General features: G+C 32.0%; 1 long non-coding RNA gene across 1 annotated transcript in view; it reads right to left on the bottom strand.

The window, feature by feature from the left end:
* Positions 1 to 15,980, bottom strand: part of LOC143341159 (uncharacterized) — a 618,628-nt gene that overhangs the window by 243,372 nt on the left and 359,276 nt on the right. The window lies entirely within an intron of this gene.

Here is a 15,980-nt window from a genome sequence, read left to right as displayed (position 1 = left end):
CCCTTTAATTCACAATAATGTTTCTTTTTTATTTTGACACAAAAAATGTCTAATAAGAACCATTTCTCAATAAGGCGTTAATAAAACAAGAAAAATAAAAAGGGACATTGTGAGATTGATTCTTAACATCCTTTTCAAGGATCTCGAGAATTTCAATGGAAGAGACGAACGTTCATCGTCCGATCTCGAAGAATATCGTTCAAAGTTTCCGGGAAAAAATCAGGAGGAAAATTAAATTAATTGATGAAAAGCCATTTCTCGACCTTCAAAATCAGTCTGAATGACTTGGATATCAAATATAATGAAAGTAAAATGTTCTGATCACTTACAAGGAAAAGACCTCAACTGTCCGATTTCAATTTCATCGAACTTTTGTAAGATAATAGCATACAGGTTCTTAATGATGAAGAAAGTGCAGCATATTTAGAATATTAGTTTCTTTAAGGCGAATAAAAAATTAACTGGTAAAATGGGAACAAATAAAATTACATAATATCATAGAGAAATTTTTATATTATAAACTTTCAATAGCAATGAGAACAGTGATTCAAATTTCGATCTAACTGAAAAATGACACATAGTAATGGTTTCACATCATAAAATTAAAAAAATTAAAAAGACAACTAGAAATTAAAATTATTTTTTCTTGTGATCTAGTCAGAAGCAAAACTTACAGCATAATAATCGTCTTTGTTAAATATTAATTTTAAGTCTTGAAAGTTATTCACTATAATGACAGCTGTAATTTTCGGTATCATAACCAGCACATTCGAAATATACTCATATTTCACTGTACTTTGCATTATGAAAGACATACAATTGACACATCTTCAGTAGGTATTTCAAGTTAGTAATGCAGCATTAGAATAAAAATCTTCATGTTACATTTTATGTTCTCCAAATTGTATGTAAATACATTAAATAATTGCTGAAAAAATTTTTCGAATTAACGTTTTCATAGATAGATAATGTTGAAATTTGTTCCTATTATTCGGGACATTACGAATTATACAATATTAGTATGTTTTAAGATACTTTAGTATATTAAAATAGCCAACATTAATCCATGCTGTTTTTCCTGTACATATAAGATATTAAACGTAGTTACTTAACAGTGTTAAAAATATAAACAATTAAAGTTAGGAAAGTTGGGAAAGGTGGTGAAGTGAGGTAATTGTGTGGTTTGTAAATCGCAGGTCCTGGGACTGATTTTCGTTAAATGAAGTTTTTTTGGGAGGTAATTTTATTCTCTGAGATCTTCGTGTAAGATGTAAAATAATAATTATCTACATATATATTAAAAATCATATCAGCAAAATGCATTTCACTTTGCCAACGCTGTGTCGTGCATAGTTTTATAAACAGATCAAAAACTGCATACATAGCACGATTTCAAAAAGATCTGATACTATTCAAATTCATGCACCTTATGGATATTTAAGATGATGAACAATTACAAACGTCGATTTGTTTAAAAATGATTAATTACACATGGTTTGCAGAGTTATTTTTTAATAATAATAAGATATAAGATAAATAAGATTTTGTTATATGTTCTTGGTACACACTGCATCTAGAAAGATATTCCCAGTAGTTTGTATTTTTTAAATTATCCAGTAACTATGCAATACTTCACCCGTAGCATAAGAAATCTGTACGCTATCATCTTGCAAAAACTGAATAAAATTAAAGTTGGACGGTTGGGGATTTTTCCTTGTCAATGTCATTTCACAATGACAGCCTGATTATCCCTTACGTTTAACCATGTCATTTCACTTCTTAATCCTATCAATTGTAGTCGAAGATCATGTCACAATGATACTCTTGGAATGTCTAACACGGAATGTCTAGCAAGGCCCTCGAGTTACCAATTTAAATCAAATTTTGCACATTGGTAGATTTCGTTCTCTTATTTATGAAGATATAATATTATAAGCACAAACACTCAATAGTTTTTTAAATATTTGTAATTAAAGATTCGTTACTATCTTATATTTCTATTCGCAATGGTTACCAAATAGATTTTTCTATTATTTAGTCATTTTTTTACGAGTATAAAACCATTTAATTTACCATAATTTTAAACTTCCAAGTATCTTGTTTACGTTGTATATATCAATTTATCGCGCATACAAATGAATAATAAATTTTAAATAAAAAGTCTGTATTTAATGGGAGACTAATAAACATTTTATTTGATATTGTCAATATATTAAATTATATATTTATTATGAAATAATGAAAACGTTATGCAAGGAAAGAGAAGAAAAGTACCTTAATTGTCTGGTCCACTGTGTTTGGAAAAAGGGGGAACATAATGAGAAAAACATTTGTCACATTCACAGATTAAATATTAAAATAAAAGATTAAAAATTTATTGTAAAAACAAGGGGAACAAAGTATGGGAAAACATCTATATCGAATAAGTGTGATATCGCTGCATAAACATTTGTGATTATATATTTGTTTTGGAAAACTGATTTAATTCACGTTTTCGAAAATGTCTCTTTCTATCGTTGATCCAGCTGCAAATCATCGATATTTCAACATAGATAACTATTGAGTGTTTGCCCCTATAATATTATATCTTCATAAACAGAGGTACGAATTCTACCAATATGTAAAATTTGAATTAAATCCTGTACTCCCCTTGCAAGTAGTATTCTTGATTTAATTAATGTCACCATATACCTGAAAATCCGATTAATTAATTGGTAACTGATTAGTGTAGCACATAAAAAAGACAAATATTGTCTTTTTAAAAGATACTCGAGTAGTCTGTTAAGTGATAACTTCCTTAGGCATAATCCACTGTGTTTTCGTCTATCGAAAAGCTCTCTGTTGTAGTAATATAAGTTTTTCGACATTACTGTATTTTTTTCATACACTATACTTTGTTATACAGGGTGATCGGCCACCCCTGGGAAAAATTTTAATGGGAGATTCTAGAGACCAAACTAAGACGAAAGTCAAGAATATCAATTTGTTGATTGAGGCTTCGTTACTAAGTTATTAAACAATTAAATTAAAAAATTTCAAATCATTCAACGAAAAATTATTTTTGTTTGCAGGGGTCGATTACAATCATTTTTGGTGAATACACATACCCCCAAAATTCTACGCATTTTCGAGAAAAAGAATTCCTAAACGAAAATGTAATTTATGGTCAGAAATGTCTGCCCGAATTTTCATGCGAATCTTTAAAACGTCATAACTTCTGAACGGATGGAACGATTTTAATGTTTAAAAAAGCAAACTACGCGTATTTTGATGGAGAATATGTACAAATTACAAAAATATTTGAAAAGTTGGACCTTGTCCCCACAAAATGAGAAAAACCCCATAAAAAAGGTCCAATTTTCAAACGGCCATAACTCCTACAATTGTGAATATATTTCAATGAAACTTTTTTCTGAAGTAGAGATCATGGGTATCTACAAAAAAGTATTACACAACTTTTCTGTAGGGCGTCAAATAAAATTATCAAAAATGAAAAACTAATTTTTAAGAAAAATCGACAAGGGGGTAGGTGCCTAAATTTTTCGACGAAAAAAAAATTTTCAAATCGTTCTGAAAAAATTATTTTTAGTTGCAGGGGTCAATTACAATCATTTTTGGTGAATACACATACCCCCGAAATCCTATCCACTTTCGAGAAAAAAATTCTTTACCGAAAATATACTGTGTGGCCGAAAATGTTTCTATAACTTTTTAACGAAGCCTCAATCAACAAATTAGTGTCCTTGATTTTCGTCTTATTTTCGCTTCTAGAATCTCCCATTAAAATTTTTCCCAGGGGTGGCCGAACACCCTGTATAAATATTACCATTGATTAGGTAATGATTGTTATTTGGTGCAAAGAGTTTTGTGTAATTAGGAAAAATGGCACAATTACACTCATCGTATTATAAACTTTCAATTTACGTTGGTGAGAATTCATTATTTGAATCCTTTGAATTAATTCCTTCATGCTCATCGTATCATTTTTTATACACATTAATAAATTATACTATTAGTGTTCAACTGTGTGTTTTCCTAATATATATCATTTTTTAATTTTTTTCGCAATTTCATTATATTTTGGACAGAACAGACTAATGTGCTGTAAATAAAAGAAACAATGTTCACTTATTAACCAGTTAATTTGTTAATAGAATTACAGATATTCGATTATTCGGTTTTTAAAATAGAAAATAGTTCTTTAATCCAATAGTCAAGATGAACGTGGCGTGACATTAATACCGAATTCTTCTATCTTAATTATGGAACGTTTCGCGAGTGGATGTTTTTGGAGAATAAATGAACAGAAGCGACGGAAGGAAAAAGAAATGTGTGGCAGGTAAATTGTGAAAAAAAGATGGGAAGAGGGGTTGAAAAAATGTGCACGGACGTGTGAGCGATTGGAAATTGACGAGAAATATGACACAAGAGGATAAAAAGAAATATGTAGACGATGAAAGAGAGCGAAGATTGATGTAAGTTTATTTCATATTATGCTTCTAGAAAAGTCAGTTAGCGTAATAAAATAGCGTTACTACCGCATATTATCCATTGTCTTAATGTTAATGATTAATTAACGATCAATTAATTGTCGAATTAACCTATCTACGATGAAATGATACTTTGACCAGACGAAGACTAACGCGCACACATGTTTGTTATATTGGATAGGGGCGAAGCCAGGGCGAATGGAAGATACACGCGCGCGTGTGTCTCGTTTGCATTATGCGTATGACATTTGTATTATGCCTACAGCAACATCAGCGAACTCCGAATCATGGGTCTGCGTTCATACACGAGTTAGTGATTTGTATATAATATAGTAGACACATGGTCGATCGCGAAGTCGATAAGAATGTACGATGACGCGAACGACGAGAGAAATAAGTGGCTATCGATTGATGATGAACAAAAGAAAGAGTCGATACACATTCTTGATTATTTCTGTTAGCTAAGTACTTGGCCAACAATAAAATGCATATTAGATACGAACGTTTGAACCGAGTCGAGCTCGGAATGCTTTTATTTGGAACGATTCACCCTGAGGTCCCCTTCGCCCTTTGACTGTAGAGTAATGATTCTTAAAATGTATTGTTAATAGGAGGACAATAGGAGATCCACAGTGGTCCATAGTGGAAAGTATACCTACAGATAACAGTAACTAGAAAACTTTATTATAACAAAGCGAAATAAATTACGTTCTTCACTTGGCGTGTCTGTGCAAGAATTCGAGACGATCTGGGGAACACACGGCGCGGTCTAAATAGCGGTTCGCTTGACAATCGGCGATCGCCGAAACAGCTAATGGGCGATTGCACGCCGTGGCCACGTGCAAGGCGAACCGTTAACGGCTTCAGTCTCGTAATACAATGTAACGCGGCTTCCTATGACAACAAAATGAGCCCCAGACGTGATTCGTAAGTTGAATATTTTTATCCCTTCCGACTTGGGGAATCTCCATTAAGGCTCAGTCAAGCTCTGTTCACTCTATCTCTTGACTCTAGAAAGACATTCTTAGAAATATGTTATTTACCACATTAAATAATTTATAAACATATATACAAACAGTTCAGCCGATATTTTTTCAATAAAACATAAAAATTGTACTAAATTATTGACACTCGTATAGAGGTATAGAGGGTGTTCGGCCACCCCTGGGAAAAATTTTAATGAGCGATTCTAAAAGCTAAAATAAGACGAAAATGAAGAATATCAATTTGTTGATGGGGGCTACGTGAAAAAGTTATTAACAAAATTAATAATAAAATTTGTCCACCAATACGAATTTTTTTCTCACATTTGCGTAGGATTTTGGGGGTATGTCTATTTACCAAAAATGATTGTAATTGATCCCCGCAACCGAAAATAATTTTTCCAAAATGATTTGAAATTTTTCTTTTCCGTCGAAAAATTTCACACTTTCTCGAATTTTTTTCTAGGAATTGAGTAGGATTTCGGGGATATGTCTATCAACCAAAAATGATTGTAATTGACTCCTGCAATTAAAAATAATTTTTCCAGAATGATTTGAAACTCTTTTTTTTCGCTGAAAAATTTAGACACCTACCTTCTGTCGATTTTTCTTAAAAATTCCTTTTTAATTTTTAGTAATTTTATTTGACGCCCAACAGAAAAGTTGTGTAATACTTTTTTGTAGGTACCCATGAGCTTTACTTCAGAAAAAAGTTTCATTGAAATATATTCACTATTGTAGGAGTTATGACGGTTTGAAAATTGGACCCTTTTTATGGGGTTTTTCTCACTTCACGGGGTCAAGCAACAACTTTTTCAATATTATTAGAATTTCTATATATTCTTCTCCAAAATATGTGTCGCTTGCCTTTTGAAACATTAAAATCCTTCAGTCTGTTCAGAAATTATGACGTTTTAAAGATTCGCATGAAAATTCAAGCAGACATTTCGGATCAGAAATTATATTTTCGGGGGTATTTCTGTTGACCAAAAATGCTTATAATTGACCCCTGCAACTAAAAATAATTTTTCAAAGACGATTCGAAATCCTTTTTTTTCACCCAAAACTTTTAGCACCTAATCGAATTTTTTTCTCGAAACTGCGTAGGATTTCGAGGGTATGCCTTTTAACCAAAAATATTTGTAATTGATCCCTGTAACTGAAAATATTTTTTCCAGAACAATTTGAAATTTTTTAATTTTATCGAAAAACCGCACTTACTCGAATTTTTTTCTCGAAACTGCGTAGGATTTCGGGAGTATATTTATTCACCAAAAATGATTGTAATTGACCCCCGCAACCGAAAATAATTTTTTCAGAATGATTTGAAATTTTTTAATTTCGCCGAAAAACTTTCTGGTCGGTATGGAAATTTAAATGTTAATAAGTTTTTAAAGAAGCTTCAATCAAAAAATTGATGGTCTTGATTTTCGTCTTATTTTGGCCTCTAGAATCTCCCATTCAAATTTTCCCAAAGGTGGCCGAACACCCTGTATAGTGTAATCTTTCTTTAGTTGAAACATAACAACAGTATAAAAATCCCTTTAGTAGTACTCAGTAAATTAAATAAAATTTGAGGTTGCGTATGAAACTTAGCTGACAGTAAAAATCGTACAGAGGAAATAAAATACAGTTTTAGAATAAATATATAATAAAAATTGTTTATATTAATATTTAGTTGGGAAACCAAATGCATTTAGAACACACTGCAGTCGCCGAGGAATTGATTTTACTAAATTCTCAGAAAATTCAGGTGTTATTTTCGATTATTGTCCTTGCAAAGCTTTTCTAAGGCATTCCTTGTTTGTAATATTGTGTAATCTTACTTTTTTGTCCAATTCGTTTCAAATATGTTCTATGACATTGATATCAGGAGATTGTGGGGGCGTTTGAAGAACTTTAGAGCAATTATACAATAGCCAACTCTTCGCTACGTAAGAATTGTGCTTCGGATCGTTATCGGCGTAAAATTTAAAATCGTTTAAAATTCCCATTTTTTCGGCACTTTTAAATTATTTTTTAATATACTCAAATACGACCACTTATCCATTATATTATCAATAAATACCAGATTTCCAACGCCTGATGCTGACATGCAGCCCCGGATCATTTGAGACCCACCGCCAAATTTAACTGTCGTTCGGAGATTTTTAATATCCATAGCTGTATTTGGTTTTCTCCGTACAATTTTTCTTCCATCCGAACCGAAGATATTAAATTTCGGTTCGTCAATAAAAATTACATTTTTCCAAAAAGTAAACTGTTTCTTTATATACTTCTTAGCAAACTCATACCTCTTCTTCCTATTTTGCAAACTTATGAACGGCTTCTTTCGAACAACTTTACCATGATACTTCTATTTCCTTAATACTCTTCTAATGATTGAGTCACTTACTTTCTTATTTAATAAATTTTTCAACTTCCGACGCTAATTTTGAAGCACTAATCCTCGGATCATCCTTAATTTTTCTAACAATCCATCATTCATCCCTGATATTCAATTTCTTATCAGACCTCTCTTTGAATTTATTCACTACACGGTCCTCTTCTTTGTATCGTTTTATTATACAATGAACTGTGCTCCTACTTCGATTAATAATTTTACTAATTTCATTATAACTTTTTTTGTTTTTATAGTGATAAATAACTAATTCACGCTCTGCTACTGTACTTTGTCACATTTTAAGTCTTCTTTATTGATTTTTTGACAGAAGAACGCATACAACAATCAGATTACACAAAAAACAATTGGAAATTCACCGGATTTCCAATGTTACCAACAGTGTACGATTTTTACTGACAGTTATGTTTCATACGTAATCTCAAATTTTATTTAATTTACTGAGTCCTACTAAAGGTTTTTTTCGTATTGTTGTTATGTATCAAAGAAACATTACACTACGTACCTCTATACGAGTTTCAATAATTTAGTACAATTTTCATGTTTTATTGTAATAGTATACGAGGTGTTCAGCATCTATTCGGAAAAAATTTAATGGAATATTTTACAGGCCAAAATAAGATGAAAATCAAGGATACTAATTTATTAATTGAGGCTTCGTTAAAATGTTATTAACGTTTGAAGTTCTCACTCACAAGGGAACCTTACGGTAGTGAAAATTGCTATAAAATAAACTAATAACTTATTCCATGTTCAAAAAGTGATTAATTTGTAGTAGAATGTCACAAACGTTAACGGTTTCACTAAATCGTTGATTTGAAATGGACAAAGTAGACAAAAACTTATACGAAGTTCTTTTCTTCGATTGCCGTTCATTCTCTCTCATTTGCTCTCACTTGATATCCTTGTCTTCAGTTGTCGTTCGTTTTTTTTCATTCCCTCTCATTCGTTCTCACTCGCTGTCTTTTTCTCGGTCGTCGACTACGGCTGTTGGTGAAAGATAAAGGTGACTCTGAGGCTCAAGGATATCGCTGTGTATAAACAATTTGCTGGTATCGAAATTTGCCTTCGCTGTACGAAAAATGCCGACCCCAGAACGATGTTCATTTTAAGAATCATTATTGCAAAATGTATGGAATATGATAGTTGAAGGGTTGAAGCACTCCATTCGTTTTAACGTGTACTCATTATTTTTAAATTCTTAAAAAAGTAGGTTAGAAGAGTATTTTGACGTTCTTTCAAATCAGTAAGAATTGCTGTAAATGGTTTTTTTAATACATCAATGGGATTATCACTCCATTTATTTATTAGACGTACGTTCATAACAGTTTTGCAATAGTTCCCGAAAATGAAGTTCTACATTCGAGATTTTGTATATTATTATTTAGAATTTGTTTTAAAAACAGACAAAAATAATACCTTACAGGTTTTAGACGCAACCATTGTTAATCTAGTAACTACTAATGCATTAAAGATTGATATAACAAAATAACTTCTTCAGAAAAATTATAAATGTCTTATCGAATCATCCAAAACTACATAAGAAAGATGTTAGAAAGATATTATCTATAATTTAATCGAGAAAACCATACTATCATCAACTAAACAATTCCATGAAAAAATATCTTGTCCCATTGGAAGGTTTTAATAAAAAAACGTTTATCCTCTACCTATGCATATACGACGCTTATCACAACTGCATCGGAACATTGTAATTAACTTTTACATTCTAATCTCAAATTTTGATTTGAGTGAAATCGGATCATGAGTAATGATAGTTTTTAAAGTTTTTTTGATTTTTCTAATATTCAGTATTGAACGAAAATATGACTCTTCGCATATTTTTATATTTTTCATATGCGAAAGAAGAAAATTTAAATTTTATATGTTCCACATGATATATTCCATCTACAGAATAAGTATGTCAAATCTTGAATTCGCGACGCAAACGTCAGAGAAAAAAATGTATACATGAACTGACTTTAGTTGGGCAATAATACATTGTATAAGACGCTTAATTTATTTTCGATTGTCACGATTTCTGTCGGTTGCTATTCGACAGAGAGTCAACATAAAAGCAAAAACCTGTCATTTACTTACAATATTATTACATTTATTTAAAAGAAAATTATGTTTGTGGTTTGTGGAGAAATGTTATATAAAAGCAAAAGTTGATCGAATAATATTGTTGCAGTCACAAAAATATAGTTTTGATAAAATTGTGTATTTATTAAACAGAACTCGACATACTACATGTAATGTTCTAAAACTTTCAATTTCAAGAATTTCAAGAGTTTCAAGGAAACTACAAGACAAATCATCGAAAAGATGTAACTACAAATAAGTTTAAGAAACGTACGTCGTATTCTACACAAATGCAAACACATAAACCCCAAGAAATTGAAACAATGACTTTTTTTAACGAAACAACATAAAGCATCACGGTTGAAATTTGACACGTTCAGTGCATCAACAAATAGAAAAAGTCATTTTTAGTAACAAAAATTAATTTAATTTGCATGACCCTGACATATGAAATTTTTATTTTCATAATTTATAAAAAAAAAGAATTGCGTTTAAATTGCTATCAAATCGGCGATGGTAGTGCCATAGTATGTTATGTATATTTATTAGACGAACAATTAAATAAGTATGCAATTCGTATTGCAGACAGTGATTACATTTCTTAATAAAATAATATCGTTAGTCATACCGTGAAAACAGTTTAACATTATTTTATTTAAAAGAAAATTAGAGTTTTATAATTATATTGTAGCAAATAATACAACGTTCAGATTTGCGGATGTAAAAAATTTAACAGCAATTAATTCAGCATTAACTGCATCGTTCATAATTCATTTAAATTCTGACAGTTCAAATACATTATCGCCATAAATTGTATATGGTAATATGTAAGTACAGAAAAGAGACGAACGTGTTTAGGCCAACGTATCAAATGGCGTAGACTGTTTCTTAGGAATCGTGTATCGCGAGGAGCCGGAAACATACAGTGCTGGACATAATGTAAGTATTGGCACAGCAAGGTTATGATGGTACAAATGCTTATAACTACTAAACAAATTGATTTGAAGGAAAAACATTTTGACATATTAATTTATTATCTATTTTAGTTTATTACATAACAGAAGCAATTATACAAATACATTGATTAACAAAACAATAACAAAAATGTATTTACTGAATATTTTATAAGTGGAAAAAGGTATTGGTACACTCGAATAAAAGGTTTTAAAACTGACTGGGAATTAAATATTAATATTTAATTGGCATTGAATCACCTAACTTTTTTGTAAAATCCGGCTCGATTTTGTTCCATTCTTCAAGTCTGCTTTATTTGTTATATGATGTTTTCTGAATCTTTTTTCTAATTCGTTCCAGACATGACTAGACTCTGGGGTGGTATGTTTAGGGAATGAGAAATATTATAAATGATCTAATGGTGTACGATGTAAGCGATGTACTTTGGATCGTGACCGAGTTGGAAATAGAAATTCCACAGAAGGTTTAATTTTTCCGCACTTTTGAATAAATTTTGTTTTAATATATTTAAATATGTGTATTTGTCCATAATATTATGTATAAAAATTAATTCGCCAACTCCAGACGCTGTCATAGAACCCCTCACCATAACTCCACCACCTCCATGTTTTACATTCGATTGTAAATTTCGTAGATCCAGTTCAGTATTCGACTTTACCAAACTATTATTCTACCATCCGATTTAAATATATTTGCTTTCATCTGAAAACAGTATGTTCCTCCAAAATGTAGAATCCTCCGTTATAAATTCTTTGGCAAATTCAACCCTTATCTTTCGATTTTTTTTGATATGTGTTACATATCACTCATGTATGGGACCGAAACGTTTGGTCCTTGGCCCGATCATCTAGCATACAACCCCTTGAACGGGGTTGACTCATGCCATATGTGAGCACCCGGCCCAATTTTCATTACCTTATATGGTAATGCCCTGCCACTGTAAGGGCTCAATTTGTAGTATATAAGGGCCGCGTTTTCTCACTCGATAAGCTGTTTTTCTCAAAACCTCTCGAGACGACGTTACTTTGACACTCGAAGCAAGATCGGGCTATAATCCCCGGGCAACTACCTACCTTAGCGGTTTTAATTATGAGTGTTCAATGGACTAATCGAATAGTAGCTTCCGCGAACGCGGCGCGTAAAAGCCGGTATAGAACTCTCGCCGTCGTGGCAACCTAGCAATAGTACTAGTTCTGTTAATTGATCATTGTACTTGAGCGTCGACTAGAATTCAAGTAATTATCCTCACTTGCATAATTCACTTAATACAATTCTGAACACTATTAACAGTAAGACTAGGTATATCTCACGAACCCGGTACATCTTTACCGCTCGAGGTGTACCATTACAACAGAGCAAGATACGACTTTCGCTTTTTTTGACATTATTATTTTTTATTTTTTTATTATTATTAAGATGATCGTTCCTAAAAGTGACAATCGGAGAGTCCCCTATCTACATTTTAAAATGACGATCGGAAATTTTTCAAATAAATGCGGATATACTACATTTAGCATCATCTGCCAATACTTTTGTCCACCCATAAAATGTTCAATAAATACATTTTTGTTCTTCTTTTCTGAATCAATGTACACAGGGTGTTCGGCCACCCCTAGAAAAATTTTAATGAGGGATTCTAGAGACCACAATAAGACGAAAATCAAGAATACAAATTTGTTGGTGGAGGTTTCGTTAAAAAGTTATTAACGTTTAAAGTTCCGCCCGTACTGAATTTTTTTCTCGAAAATGCGCAAGATTTCGGGGGCCTGTCTATTCACCAAAAATGATTGTAATTGACCCCCACAGCTAACAATATTTCTTTCAGAACGATTTGAAATATTTTAATTTCGTCAAAAAATTTCACACATTCTCGAATTTTTTTCTAGAAAGTGGGTAGGAATTCGGGGGTATGTGTAATGATCAAAAATGATTGTAATTCACCTCCGCAACCGAAAATAATTTTACCAGAACGATTTGAAATTTTTTTTTTCTTTAGGTACCTAATTAGATTTTCAGTAAGGAATTTTTTTCTCGAAAGTGCGTAGGATTTCGGGGGTATGTGTAATGACCAAAAATTATTGTGATTGACCGCCGCAACCGAAAATAATTTTTCCAGAACGTTTTGAAATCTTTTTTTTTTGCTGAAAAATTTAGGCACCTATACTCGTCGATTTCTCTTAGAAATTCGTTTTTAATTTTTAATAATTTTGTTTGACACCCTACAGAAAAATTGTCTAATACTTTTTTGTAGGTGCCCATAGGTTCTGCTTCAGAAAAAAATTTCAATGAGATACATTTACTATCGTAGGAGTTATGGCCATTTAAAAATTCGACCACTTTTATGGAGTTTTTCACATTTTACGGGATCAAGGAGCAACTTTTCCAATACTTTTAGAATTTCTACATATTCTCTACTAAAATACGCATTGATTGCTTTTTTAAACATTAAAATCCTTCGATCCGTTCAGAAGTTATGACAGTTTAAAGATATGGATGAAATTTCAGGGAAGCATTCTTGGCCTCACATTAGATATTCGGTAAAGAATTTTTTTCTTGAAAGTGCGTAGGATTTCGGGGTATGCCTATTCACCAAAAATGCTTGTAATTGACCCCTGTAACTACATATAATTTTTTTAGTATGATTTGAAATTTTTTAATTTCATCTAAAAATTTCAGTACCTACTCGAATTTTTTTCTCGAAAGTGGGTAGGATTTCAGGGGTATGTGTATCCACCAAAAATGATTGTAATTGAGCCCCGCAACTAAAAATAATTTTTTCAGAATGATTTGAAATTTTTTAATTTAATTTTGTTAACTTTTTAACGAAACCTCCATCAACAAATTAGTATTCTTGATTTCCGTCTTATTTTGGCCTCTAGAATCTCCCATTAAAATTTTTCCCAGGGGTGGCCGAATACCCTGTATAGATGAAAAATCAAATGCATTCCAGAATCCTGTTGAGTACTGCTATTCTGTTAAAAATGAACCAAGATGCCATATTTGCGGTGACGTGGCAATAATTAAATGTGCATGGTGTAAGAAATCTTTATGTTTCAAACACTTTTTCGACGAGTACCACTATTATCGAAACTACATAGAATAATTGCTATACACGCTGTATATATTTATAGTTTATAAATCGCTCCACCTTTGCCACGATGTCATAGGTGGATAATAAAAACAATTAATCTTTTCATTGCTGTTAAGAAACTTGTCACTGTTATTGTTACTTGTTACTTGTTACTGTATAATTTAGTGCAAGCCTACAGTGCATCATTAAAATCAAAGTTAGAACGGCTACTACCATAGTGGATGTGTGCGCAAAATGTAAATCATCAAAATCTGCAAAACTGTAGGAGGCAATTTTAAAATATTACATACCAATGGATTCGGAATAAAATGCTCGTCATTTTTTGTCATTATGAAAATTTCAATAAAATGAAAAATTAAGTTAATAAATTTTTTTTGTTATAAACAAATTGTATTTTGTTAAATTTTTTAACATCATGTTAGTGTACATAAGAAACCATTAACCTTGCCCATTAATAATTTTTTCATATGTCTTTCCATTTTCGAGATAGCCGTTTCGAGCCAAAACTTCAAGGGGTGGTTTCACCCCTTAAACTCGAGTTACCGCAGCTAAAAAAAAATACGTGTTGATTATTTTTGGCTGCTTTATAAGTTTTCATCAAAATCGAAACCGGACCGTTCACGAAGGTTCCTTGTTAGTACTTCTATTAAGATCCCCAACAAACTTGAACAATTTAAAAAAAATTGGAATTTTCGAGTTGCCAATCTTTTTTTGTAACTGAAAAATTCTGTAAACTACATACGAGTGACGTGGTAGTCAATATTTTTAGAAATCTTAACTTCCGTTCAGTCGTTCTGCCAGAAGTTAACTTCTATTCAATTTTAATATAGTAAAGAATGTTCTTTCCTTTTCTTTTAAATAGAAACATTTTTCTTCTTCAAAAATAGATATTTATTTCTTCTCAAGATGTTTAAAGAGATACATGCAGTATCTTTTAAGTGCAATTAATTATAATTGATACTAAAGAAGATTATAATAGTTAATAATACAATTATAATAAAAAGTGATATTTGTGATTAAATAAAATTGAATGTGATCAACATTCAAAATCTTCCAGTCAACATATGTATGTTATTTTGCCATGGTACAAAATAGCTTAACAGTTAAATATCTACGTATAACGTTTCAATTTATAATATCATAATTTTCAAACTTAAATTTATTTACACATAACGTTATAGAGAACAGAATTGTGTTATTCTTCCACGTGAAGAAGGCACAGCCAGCACGTGTTTCCATCCCCACTCCTGTTCCAGTCCGCTGAATTTCCTACCATCGCAGGCATTGGTTGAAAACAGTGACAAAGATCGGTGTCAGCCAATTCGCGACTGAGTGAGAGAGAATGCTGCTAACTGCCAATGCTGCTAACAATGAGTGAATATTTTGTCTCACTCGGTCTCCATATGACGACTGTCCATCTTTGTCACCGTCTTCAACCAATGACTGTGGCGTTGGGAGAACATAAGACTGCAGCAGGAGTGGGGATATAAACACGCTGTGCCTTCTTCGCGTGGAAGTGCGGAAGGATAGTTTGTAATTTGTATATTGGTTAAACGATACTGATCGCGTCATCTACAGGTATTTTATTTAACGAGAATAGGTAGCATCTGTCTTTATTCGTCGACTGTGAATATATACGTTCGATCTGCTTCATCGTTTGGACGTTTGTCTATATTTCCTTCCAATATCCTTGAAGCGGGCACGGTGCCCTGTTGGGCGAAACAACGGACGATTGCGAGAGCCGAGCCACGTTCGCGATATGCGACGATCGTTCTTCGTGCCCGAGCAACCGTCGAGTGCGGACGTAATTCTGCTTACCTATAATTGCTAGTGAACTAGAGTGAATAAGGAAGTGGACTAAGAAAACGTATATAGAGTGTATAAAGCGTACAGATTATTTTATTATTTTTATAAAGTACAGTAACAATATCGGTTGCAATATTTTCGTAAATGAC

This window comes from Colletes latitarsis, chromosome 4 (assembly GCF_051014445.1).
Source record: "Colletes latitarsis isolate SP2378_abdomen chromosome 4, iyColLati1, whole genome shotgun sequence".
Classification (NCBI taxonomy): domain Eukaryota; kingdom Metazoa; phylum Arthropoda; class Insecta; order Hymenoptera; family Colletidae; genus Colletes; species Colletes latitarsis.
The sequence above is the reverse complement of the archived record's forward strand: the minus strand, read 5'-3'. Positions and strand labels throughout refer to the sequence as shown.